Source organism: Varanus komodoensis, unplaced genomic scaffold (assembly GCF_004798865.1).
Source record: "Varanus komodoensis strain SLA01 unplaced genomic scaffold, ASM479886v1 scaffold20_1, whole genome shotgun sequence".
NCBI lineage: Eukaryota > Metazoa > Chordata > Lepidosauria > Squamata > Varanidae > Varanus > Varanus komodoensis.
In genome coordinates this window covers 6770785-6783047 of record NW_025335587.1, presented here as the reverse complement: position 1 = coordinate 6783047, position 12263 = coordinate 6770785, and positions in this window count along the sequence as shown.

Below are 12263 nucleotides of genomic sequence, written 5' to 3'. Positions count from 1 at the left end.
ACCTGGGCAGGTAGCCTAGGATCAAGTTGACTCTGTCACCATTCTGAAGATGACAAGGATACATAACAATGTAAGAAATCAGTATCTTTCATACTTTGACCAGTGATCTACCTCTCTCTTCCTACAGCTGCATAAGTAAAGAGCCTGCTTTTCATTTTACCTTTTAAAGTGGGGGAAAGATTTCTATACTACAGAGTCACTGTCATGTGCTTAGGTTGCTTTTCTCTCAGAAAAAGACATCTGTACATAGCATCTCATTTCAATATATGATACAGCAAATGTTTACAAAGATTGCATGTGTCCAAGTCAATGCCTGTTTCAGTGACATTCCAGAAACACATTCCATATGTGACAATGCATGTTTTTCATTTGGGCTGCACAGAAGCACATGCACAAAATTGAGTTTCATAGCCACTTTGTTAAACTAAGTGCAGCTTTGATCTAATTGACCTCTGATTTCCATTGACATTTTCAAACCCAACTTAATAACATGCAGTTTTAATAGGAGCAAGATACTTCAAGAGCACTGGGTCTCTGCCACCATAAAAGAAAACCATATTTTCTGGAAATGTGAGATGATAAAGGGAGATGAGCTCCTATACTGGCTGCAGCTACATCACATAGAACCACAATAATAGGCATTGACCAGTGGTTTCATTTTTATGTGATACTTTACAGAAATCTACTTTAAATAATGAGAGACCGAGCTGGTACAAATCGTTAGGAAATGCCTTTCAAAGCCATCTCTAACAGAAACACATTCATTCTATTTTAACCAAGAACAAATTGTTTCAAATCATGCCTGAGTTTCTCAGATGTACTGCAGACAAGTCCAAATGATGGCTTGGAAGGGACCATTAATTTATGTGCTTATCTCATGCCAGATGTGAGCACTGACAGGTTGCACTACAAGAGTTCCCTGAGTAGCTCCCATATGAGGACAATTTTGGGGTGGAAGGGACTTGTCACTATCTGCATAAAGCAACCTTGGCAGGCAAAGTTGCTCAACAACCTGCTTATTAGTTGCTCTACTCCCCCTTGCTGTTATATTAATATAACAAACTGTTCACAGGTGCTCCAAATGAGGTTTAGATGATCACTGGGACATTGTTACCAAAGCAAGCCAAATTAGGGGTAGCAGATGCATTAAAATCATGACAGTCCCCCAGCAAATGTACAAAACATTTGTTCATGAAGGTCATTGCACACACATGGGCTTGCTAACCCTAGTGATAGCAGCATGATTTTACATACACAAAGTATCCTTTGTATGCATCCATGGCAGGGATGGGTGAATAAGCTTTTTATGCACGCGAGTCAGTGTTGTATTTGCTGTAAACTGCAGATGCAGCAAGGAGTGGGATGTCCCTCCCTCTCTCGTAGGGGAGGGTGGTGAGTCCCATCCCCAAAATAGGTTTACCACACAACCGCACCATGGATAGATCTCACAAAGCTCAGAATAAAAACCTCGATAGATAAGCAATCCCACTGATATAGGAGCTAGCAGCTGCCTCCTAACAGCGTGTGCATGCGTGTTTATGTATATGTGCATGCATAGAGCTGAAGTTACACATGTCACCATGTGTGTGGCATTTTGTAATAAAAAGACTGAAGTGTTAGCTTGAGAAATAGAAACAGTCCAAATATAATTAATTTCACAAATCAATTAATGTTATGTAGAGCAGGAAAAATCAGTCAGTTTCCAGTCTGTCTGTTTATCATGTATTCATTTTTGTTCTTATTTTGAACTTGTTTCCTCATAAAATATGCACTCCTATATGTATTTTTCTCAAAACATGCATTCTGAGGGAGTGATCCTAAATTTCCTACCTTGTCTTAAATGCTCAGGCTCCGAAATCCAAAGTCAGAGACCATGTTTTGACCTCAGAGCAGATGAGACTTTTACATGCGTGTACACACACACAGAAATCACAGCTGCTGAGGGAAGAACGGCACTGGCTACCCTCTGAGTTTAGGGAAGCAACCTCAGGGAGGGGTTAAAGTGTTTGGGAGGTGGAGGTCAGAAGACTGCAGGGCAGGCAGGATTCAAGTATCGTGAAGCTGCCCCATCATCCTTCCCTCTCCCCCAGAAACATCAGATGGCCAAAAATGTAGAGCAGAAGTGGAGATACAAAGATCACCTCTGCTCTTCCTTCTGCTCTGCATTGAATGAGGGTGAGCCTCTGCATTTGGGGACTTAATTTGATTTCTATAGAATCGTAGGCTTAGGGTTCCATCCTATGTGGCTGTCTATAACCCTCTGAACTCAATGGATTATGGGCAAACATTTTGCCCTCCAAAACATTTAGATCGGCCTTCCCCAACCATGTGCCTTCCAGACACTTTTAGACTACAACACCCAGTATTCCCAGTATTCCAAAAGCCTCTGAAGGCCACCAGATTGGGAAGGCTGATTTGGAAAGCTATTTTTGGCTATCTAAATGCTTTTCCCTCTTCACACAAAGGAGAGACTGAGGTCACACCAGGATTCTGCAAAGAAGAGCAGTGCATTGCTCTCCCTTCCTTTCTCAAATTTCTCCCTCTGGGTCCAGAGATGGTCCTCCAACTTCAGAGCCCAGGCAACACAGAAAAAAAGACACTTTCTGTGAGGGCAGAGGAAAGGCTGTTCAGGTTTGGAGTCACAGTTCCAAAGTCAAGGACTGTCTCTGAGATCACAACTTGCATTCTGATCTCCCAGAGAACATGGCCTCCCAGACAATGTGGGAATGACCCCTAAATATATTTTGTCCTGATATATGCATTGTTATATGTACTTTGCTATGTTTTTGAAGCCAAGAATTGCATTGAAAACCCAGGAAAAGTGCAAAATGAAGGATACCTGCACTCTGACTCGCCTATTAGGTTGGAAAGTTTGAATCACCTTGGCTCATTCAGAAATGCAGACAGACTGAAATCTTGAGGCTACATAGAATTGTAACATATCTCTGATAGCTCATTGGTGTTCTTTTTCTTTTATGCCCGCTGTGGAAATACTAGTACTCTAATGAAACTTTGCCGCACATTTTCTTTCTCCTTTGACCATTCTTACGCAATTTGGTAGAAAAGAAATTGTTTTCAAAAAGCAATTTGGAGGAGGAGAACATCCTGCAGGCATTCTCACGGGTTGTGCTTGCCTTGTGGAGAAGGTGGCCACGGGGTGTGGACAAGTGGCCTGCATTCATCATAAAATCCCCTCTGCTGTATGCAGGAGCCTCCTCAGTTTACCACACTTCAATTAAAGCCTACAAGAAGAGTGCATAAGTAATTTCTCACATGGGATTTTCAGACCAGGAAGTTCAGTAGCCACAGGAAGCTGCAAAACAATGTAGAGGTTTATAGCAAAAAATCACATAAATCACAGAGGGAAATCTTGGTTGTCCTGCAGCAATGGGGTAAACACCAGAATACCACAAAAATGCATTACGAATACCCAGAAAATGAGGCAGAACAAAGGAACTGTCTTTCCTAGGGAGCACAAACCTTCTGGAGAACAGTTTTTGGCATTGCAGGAGCTCCACCTGTTCATTTGAGCTGGGCAGCACTTCTCTTAACACCTGAACTATGGTGGACGAAAAATGAAGGGTAGCCTGACAACAAAGTTGTGCTCTCAGCACTTGCAATGGCAGTGCAAAATAAGGAAAAAAAGTTATAAAAAGGAAAGAAAGACAGACTGAACTGGTGCCAATATTGAGAACCTTTTGAGAATTTCTTCTGGCCTTGGATAAATTCAATGAAAATATCACTCACCCCCTGGAATTCTCAAATAGGGTGGAGAATTTTGTGCAAAATCTAGTAATTATTGTTTTGTAGCACATACACATTCTAATATTATAACATACATTTCATGAAGCGGGCTGTATCCCACACAAGTTCCTACTGTAGTGTGTTTTCACTGCAAGCCAATAACAGTAGGAGACTTGCGCCTGAGTCCATCTAAACACCAAATATGTCAGAAAAAAGAACAGATCTTTATCTGTTCTTTTGGAGACAAGCTACAGCAACCTTCCCCAGCCTGCTGCCTTTCAGATGTTTTGGATTTCAAATCCCATCATTCCTGACCATTGTCCATGCTGCCTGTGTCTGATATAAGTTGCATTCCAAAGCATCTGTGGGGGACAAGGCTGAAGAATGTGGACCTACTATGCATACCTATTTTCTCTATAGTATACTTATTTATCAAAAATATAACTGGATTTAAGTTAGTTTACAAGTAAGAAGTTCAAGGAGGAATAAAAGTGCCCCTTTATTTAGTCATTCATTCATGAATTTGTATGCCAAAACACTAAAAACAACAATAAAACCAATTAAAATCACAAAGAAAAGATTAAAAATTAATATCACCTTTATACCAACTAAGCAGAACAACAGCTGTCAAAAATAAACAAATTTAAGACTATCCTTGAAAGTATAGAGAAAAGAAACATCTTCACCAGGTGCCAAAATGAAAACAAGGTGGGTGCCTGGCAAATTTCTTTGGGAGCCTATTCCATATTTGAGAGGTAGCCACTGAGAAGACCCTTTATCTCCTTAAGGGATGGCTCTTCTAGAAGGATCCTGCCTAGACCTTAATGAGTGGGTACGTATATATGGGGACAGACGGTTCTTTAGGATTAGGGTCTAAGTTGCTTAGGGCTTTATATGTCAAAACAAGCTCTTTAAATTTGGCCCAGACTACAACTGTCAAACAGTGCAACTTATACAAAGCCAGTGTTATATGGTTTTGTATATATCTTATACATCTTAACACCTGCCACCAACCAATTTTGGATGAGTTGAATTTGCTTGGCCATCTTCAAAGGCTGCTCCACATAAAACACATTACAGTAATCTAATCTGGATGTTACCAGTGGATGCATGACTGTAGCAAGGCTTTGTCTATCCAGGTAGGAGTGAAGGTGGTATATTTGCTGCAGCTGAAGACCAGCCATTGAGACCTCCTGAGCCTCAAGTGATAGTCCTGGGTCCAGGAGCATCCCCAAGCTGTGGACACTGTCCTTCAGGGGGAGTGCAGACCCATCTAGGGCAGGGCAATGGCCCTCCAACCTGAAAGAACGACCCACCAACAGCACTTCCATCTTGTCAAGAATGAATTTCAATTTACTGACCCTCATCCATGCTTAAATATGACCATGCACTACAGGAAAGAGTAAAAACATGGGCACCAGTTAGACTTCTGCCTAAAGCATGAGGAACTCCTTTGTTGAATAGGACACGAGAGCCAGTGCAGTGTGGTCATTACAACATGGGTGCACATACACATACATCATCACTAGTGGGGCATGTAGTTTTTCCACTGCCACCAGCAGAGTGAGTAACCTTTGCCTTTTCACATACAAGTAAGCAAGACTTGCACTGCTTAGCAGCTCTTTCAAGTTGCCCCCCAAGCGTCAAGTCATTGCATGTCTACTCAGAAGTGTGAGCATGAACAGCATGTTGAATGATTAGAGCATCAAACTAGGACACTGGGGAATGAGCATCAAAATCCCACTTGGTGACAAAACTTGATGGGGGACTTCAGGATAGTCACTTTCTCTCAACCTAACTTTGAAGGGCTGCTGTGAGGATACAATGGACTGCAGGGATTGGGAAATGATGTGCTTTGCCCTGGATTCCTTGAAGGAAAGATACAATAAGAATTCAATTGAATACACAAAACAGCAAACAAATGCTTGTGGATGCAGATTTTGGAATGGTCTTGGCCACTGAGAATCATAGAATAGTAAAGTTGGAAGGGCCCAGGAAGGTCATCGAGTCCAACCCTCTGCTTTTGCAGGACACGAATTTATAGCATCCCACTCAGATGGCTCTCCAGTTTCCTTTTGAATGTCTCCAGTGTGGGAGCACCCACCACCTCCCGAAGCAGCTGGTTCCACTGTCGTATTGCTCTGACAGTGAGGAAGCTTTTCCTGATATCTAGCCTGAGTCTGGGTTGTCGCAACTTGAATTGATTATTCCATGGCCTACACTCTGGTATAGAAAGGCATGGCTAAATAATATAGTGCTGTAAAATAAATGCTGTGTCTTTCTGACAATCAGTAACACAAAAGTACAGTCCTGTGTTGAGAGAACGGTGAGCTGGTTCTTCAGGGATAGCAGGTTCAGAAGCTATATAGGCACCAGGCTAACTCATGCAGGCAAAGTACCCACTGCTTGCTACTGTCTCATTCAAATGCCAATGCTTCCCAGTCTGGATTAGCATTGCCATTATAGATCAATATAGCTCTAGCTTTTAAACTGGTGACAGAATCATTTTTAAATAATTTCTTTTCCATAGATCTATTCTCCAGATGGATCTCGGGGTTTTCAATCCTGACCAGAATCTCCAATGACCCTAAATAATTAAATAGTTATGTGGTGATTAATGGGATCTGGAGAGAGAATGCAAAGTTAAACCAAATACAGATTTGTCTGCTATCATATTAATGTAAATTACAGAAGATATAAAAGATACATGCTAAAGATCCTTGCCTATTTATGGCAGAATTAGCAAAGATGCTGATTAAATGCTCCAGCAAATTTTCATCACTGTAATGTGTTTTCTCTTCTGCTGGCAGGAAGGCAGTATAAAACCCAAGAATAAAATTCAAAGTACAAAACAGTAAAATATGCAAGGCAATTAAATTATGAACTAGAGAGATGATATATATTGATCATGAGCTCATCCTTTTGTTTGATCATCATCTTAGGGCTCAACGAGTGCAGTAACACAAGCTCTCCAAAGTAATCCCAGATTAAAATAAGAAAAGAGACTGTCAGCAAGTTATTTGCTAGGTCCATTTTGTTTCCCACCAGGCACAGAGGAAAAAACAAAGTAGGGATAGGAAACCTTTGACATTTCTTTCTTGGACAGGAGCATGTGTGTTAGAGAACTGAAAGGGTCAAAAGCGCCACAAAATCATCTTTGTTGGGATCAGCTCTGATCTATAGCAGGCACGCTGAAGGAAATAGAGAGCAGTTTCTGACATGCATTTTTCCCACTGAATACAGCTCACAACTGAAGCATTTCATTCATAATTTTAATTGCATTGTACAATCATGTTAAGAAAGGGTACATCACAGTCAATTGGTAGCATGTACCTGTTACACTACATATCTATACACATAGTAAGTCCCACTATTTTCAAAGTTACAGGAAGAGTGTGCATAGGATCACAGCCTTTCTTCAACAGTGATGGGCATATTTCAGGCTTGCAGAATATGGTTTTGGTTTTGTTGTTTTACTTAAACCCATTATTGGCCACCTACAGTTTGATGCAAGACAAATAAACTTAAAATTAAAGAATTACCTGGCCAAGTTTTTCTTTGTTAATGCTGGAACTGAACAAAGATAACAGTCCTTTATTTCAGCAGAATCACTTGGGCTATGTGGGAGGTTAAGTAATTTTGTTGGTGTTAAAGTTAGGACTAAGAAATCGCTGTTGATGACATGAAAATCTGTTAGCAGATTCCAACTATCTTCTGTACATCTCAGTCTGGAAGGCTTTATAAAAGGTCTTTTCTGCAACTCAGTTTGATGCATGTCTGCAGTTGTCTGTGGTTTATTATGAAACATGACATCCATATTATGTTTAGTATTTTGATTAAATGAACTCTTCTATCTAGTTACCAAAGTAACCCCATCTTTTTATACTATTTGTTAAAGATAGGAAAGTTTTGTCAGGGCCTGGACCTGACAATTTTAGTCATAGCTCCCTTTCCTCGTCTCCCTAGATTATCTTTTAGACATCATAATATAACTAGGGATATAGAAGAAATCTGTTCAGTTTGCATTTTAATGTGGATTTACCTAATGCCATACTTTCAAACCAAACTGAGTTATCTTTCAAATATTTCACCTCCTTAGAATTTTGCAATGGAACTCTGCAATCAAAAATATAGAAATGTGTGTATTAGGGGAAAGTACATATGGAAATCTGCATATTAACAGAAACAAGATTAAAATGTATTTAAGCTAGAAAATATTTTGCAAGAAGTGTACTTCAGGCAAAATTGTATCACAAGGGTGTGTATTAATAAAATATGCACAAAAATATGTATAATTGTGCATATTTAGATAGTAGAAAGTGTGTCAGTCACCAGCCAGATGGAAGCTGTAGGACTTTTTCTGGCTAAACAGGCATAGAATTACACTGAAGCATGTGTGAGCATATGAACGCATGGATATAACTGTGTGTGTAGATGGTATGCATTTGGGCTCGATCACAGGCTCTCTGAGATTTGCCTCCATCCACTAGTGGCATCAAGTTCCAAAACGTTGCCAATGAGTTATCCCTTGGAAAAAGATTCCCTACCCCTTTTGTAATCTTTCCTTTGCACTGTTGCACCATTATCCATTTTCAGTATATATTAAATGTCTGGATTCTTATCACAGGTGTGTGAGATTAATAATTGTGGTCCTCTGCAGTGCACAGTAATCTCTAAGGGAATGATGGCTATTACCACCAAGCATGTGCTATTCCAGCTATTCTGCCCCATCTTTCAGCCTGGGAAATATTCTAAGGAGCTGGGTATGACTCCTTTAGCATTTTGGCTCAATGCCTTTTCTTTTGAACACGAGGAAGGGTGAATTCAGGGTTTAAGAACATAATTGTATCAGATGCCTGTAACCCTCCAGACCTGAAGGACAAATGGACATCCAATGCAGAGCACGAGGAACGCAAAAGTTAAGATCACCGCTGCACTGCTCCCACTTGGCAAAACAGCTAGACTGTTGGGTTCAGCCATCTACCTGTGATGGTTCAGAGAGGACGGCAAAAAGGCTGAAGTGGCTCCAGGATATGTTGTATCCTGATATGGCACAAGATTCTTTCCCTCCCTGCTTCCTGGGACACTCACTAAGCCCCTTCTTTCTCTGCTGGCTGTAAAGGGGAGAGGAGGATCTAAGCACAAATCTCCAGTCACAGCAGTTTTTCAGCCTTGGAGTTGGGAATCCAATCAATCCTATGGCTGTTTAATGCTGTCTAGAACTGTAGAATTGTTTGGCCTATGTTTTAGGTTTAAATAGACATTCAGATACAGTTGCTTTAAATGTTTATTGTATTGTGTTTCTTGAATTGTTGTGTACTTTTCTGAATGTTGCACCGACATACTTTTATGGTCTGCTGGGGGTGGGGGGAGGAGGATTTTGGCCAAAATGCAGCACAGAAGCATAACAAAAAGATGTGCTACATGTCCAGGATGAAATTTGACTGTAGAATTCTTAATGTACCATCATTTTTTACAATTCGTTTGGCACCTTATTGGGAATTTTGAAAAGTTCAATCCAAATTGCTAGCAGAAATTTGCTGAGCAGTGTTTATTCTCTCAGTTCTTGCTCAGTGTTTTCAACAATACTGAAAACTGCTTAGGTCAATATATCATGTGCAAGTGATTGAGAATCTCATGTTGAAGTCCAGGAGATTTTGAAACCAACCTAAATAAGTGATCATTTGTAAAGACTTTACTGCAGAAACTTTCAAAAAGTTAAGTTCCTTCCCATATTGAAAGCACGAGCTATTCAGTGGCTGGAGGTTTAAATGCTTATGTTGTGTGCTTACTGTGACCCTGGCAAACCCATTCTGTGGTCAAAGTATCATGCATTCCCAGTGGTGCATTGCAAATACTGACACTTAGTGCAGGCCATCTCTATTGTGAGATAACTTTGCAGACAGTAATTTGGAAAAAGCTTTAAAAACAAAGCAAAAGGTTACAAAATATGGAACATTTTCCATAGATATCTAACATCCTTATTCCTATTGGCTTTACTACACCATACACATGAGTATTTACAAGACCTTTGGATGACATTGTGTTCCTCCAGTTTTGCTTCTGTTCCTCCACCTGGGTACTTAAAAATGGGGGAAACAGAGTGTTACATTAGAACAGGGTAAAAGGCATGGTTTCTCCTTGTGCACGTGAGCTAGTACACTGAGGCAAAGTTTCATCTAGAGGTGGTGGTGGTGATTCATTTATTTCTATTTTAATATGTAGTGTAAAAGCAGGAAAGGAAGAGCTCTTTTTGTAGAGTCTGGATCTAAATGCTGCAGTGAAACCAAAAGTAGAAACAGCAATTAATAGCATCATGCTTCCAGCAAACCCATTGTGCTTCAAGTAGAAATCAGTTGGACTCACAGTATATTAAGTTGTCCCATGTGATAACAGTGTATCTACTTTCAGCATGACCATATTTCAGTCTATCTCTTTTATGTATCCCATGCTTTCTCCAAGGAGCTAAGACTAGTATTTTGCTTCCCGTTATCTCTGGGAGACTTTATTATACGGAGGCCCACTTACTTGCCCAAAGCATCTGGGTTGCTTCTTAGCTGAGCAGAACTTTGACCTTGACTTTTGGGTTGGATCAAGATTTAGGCATGTGCACTTGGGCTCCAGCCCAAGGCTAGAGAAAGCACACTTCCATGTTCTCCACTGCAGCCTCTGAAAAGTTTACACAGAAGGTCAATCTACCCTGCTGAATAGGGTGGATGAACAAAATTGGGTGGGGACACATTCTTTGACTGGAGCCCTTGAATCCACAGGAAGCACCTTCTGTATCCAACTTCTCAGTTCATTAGCTCATTCTTCCTACCTGACATCCTCCATTCTAGCAGCCCCAGTGACAGTGCTGGCTACTGCTTTCTTCTGGGGCCTTGTGCAAGACACCATCAGGGGGTCTATCTTCTCATCTACCTTGTCACCAGCTGCTGTTCTCCTCTCTTTCACTGTTGATATCCCTATTGAGCACTCTGTTGTTTCCCTGTGATCTAGGATATATGTGCAGGAGGTTGATCTCTCCAATCTGTTGAAGCTATTTGGGCAGTATTGTACGTGTCTTATTTCTAAAGAAATGATGTTGCACTAGCATAAGGGACTACTAGTACAATGGCCATAGTGTTGGCTTACAGCATGGCTTTCCTGGAAAATCTTTTTGCAGAAGGATCACACATCTGTTTGAAAATCCAAATCTTTTAAACCCCAAATGGTGATTGATGTGTAAAGAAGGTGGACGCATTTCTCTGAACCTTTTATGGGGCTCACATCTCAATCCCTAAACTTAATAAAGACCACTGTTCCTACCCCTGGCTTGTTTGACAGGCAGACAGCAAGGAGGCAGTGGCATCTCTTGCTCCTCACTGATGTTGGCAAGAGAGAGCACAGGAGCAAAGTGATGGTGGTGACGAAAATGAGCTATTCCTGCAGGCTCTTGTCGGTGGGTCTCTGCTGGGGTGGGCCCTTGGCAGGCACTCAAGCATGCCTACCTTGAATGCTGGTCCTGTCTGGAGGCACCAGGTGGGCAGGACCACCCTAGCCATGCTCATGTGTTTTGATGGCCTGGGCCAGCTATAGCTCCATAGCGGTATTTTAATCAAAGGCTATGAGGAAAGAAATGTCTTTGAGTGCCCAATGGGGAGCAAAACACTAATTTTAGACAATATAGAAAAGCTGGTGCTACTTGAAGCATATCATTCCTGCCAGTATCCCTGCTGGTATGTAGGCCCTTCTCTTAGGTTAAAATGCCACCTACTGAATAACCCAGAAACCTTCTTTAGCTTTCCAGATTTCCTTGGAGGTCTCCTGTCCAATTACTGACCAGATCCAACCATGGTTAACTTATGAGACCTGACAAGAGCAGAGCCCAGGGTAGAATGGCTACTTAAACATTTATTTGTGTCAATGACACATTTAAAACCTGCTACTCTGTCTAAATATTTAAAGGGAAAATATAAAAAGGTAAAATTGAATATGACAGAAGTGGACGCAGAAGCCAATTTATTGCTAAAGGAGGACAACTGTGTGTTTGAATGAGCATGTCTTTAACAGGCATAAGACAAGACAGTTGTTATCCTTCATATGACTTGTGTCTTTTATCACACAACTTGACTTTTTGGAGAAAAAAAAATCCTCAGAGCATCTTACACCTATCAATATCATCATCCTTTTAGATTGTCACTTCTCCCAATGGTTTAAGGGCACAAAATTTCCACACTAGGTATAGCTTTGCTTGTTTATTAGATTTATACCCCATGTTTTTCTTACACTGAACTCAAAGCAGCTTACATCATTCTCTTCCTCCTACTCTCAATCTTTTCTCCACAACAGCAACCCTGCGAGGTAGGTTGGGCTGAGAGTCTTTGAGTGGCCCAGTCATCCAGTTGGTTCCATGCCTGAGCACAAACAAGAACTCAGATCTCCTGAGTCCCAGTTCCATGTTCTTAATCACTGACCACACTGGCTCACTTGGATTAATAACGTTGTGTTGTATACAGACTAAGTTGCACTTAGATTCT